We start from the raw sequence: 513 nt of genomic DNA on the forward strand, positions 1-513 counted from the left end.
TGGATATCTAGGTGGGGCAGTCTCTGGATGGCCTTTCCTTCAGTCTCTGCTCTACACTTTGTCTCCGTATTTGCTCCTGTGAGTATTTTGTTACCCTTTCTAAGAAGGACCTACTCACCCACACTTTGGTCTTCCTGCTTCTTGAGCTTCATGTGGTCTATGAATTGTATCTTGTGTATTCTGAGCTTTGGGGCTAATATCCACTAATCAGTGAGTGCATACCATGTGTGTTCTTTTGTGATTGGGTTGCATCACTCAGGATGATATTTTCTAGTTCCATCCATTTGCTTAAGAATTTTCACAAATTCATTGTTTTTAACAGCTGAGAAGTACCTACTCCATTGTATAAATGTACCATATTTTCTGTTGAAGTACATCTGGGAATGCCAGGGAGGGGAGGTGGGAGTGGGTGTGTGGGTGGAGGCATACCCTCATAGAAGTAGGAGGAGAGGGGATGGGAAGCTGTAGAGGGTTTCTGGGGACGAAATGGGAAAGGAGATAACATTTGAAATG

Source organism: Mastomys coucha, unplaced genomic scaffold (genome assembly GCF_008632895.1).
Source record: "Mastomys coucha isolate ucsf_1 unplaced genomic scaffold, UCSF_Mcou_1 pScaffold15, whole genome shotgun sequence".
NCBI lineage: Eukaryota > Metazoa > Chordata > Mammalia > Rodentia > Muridae > Mastomys > Mastomys coucha.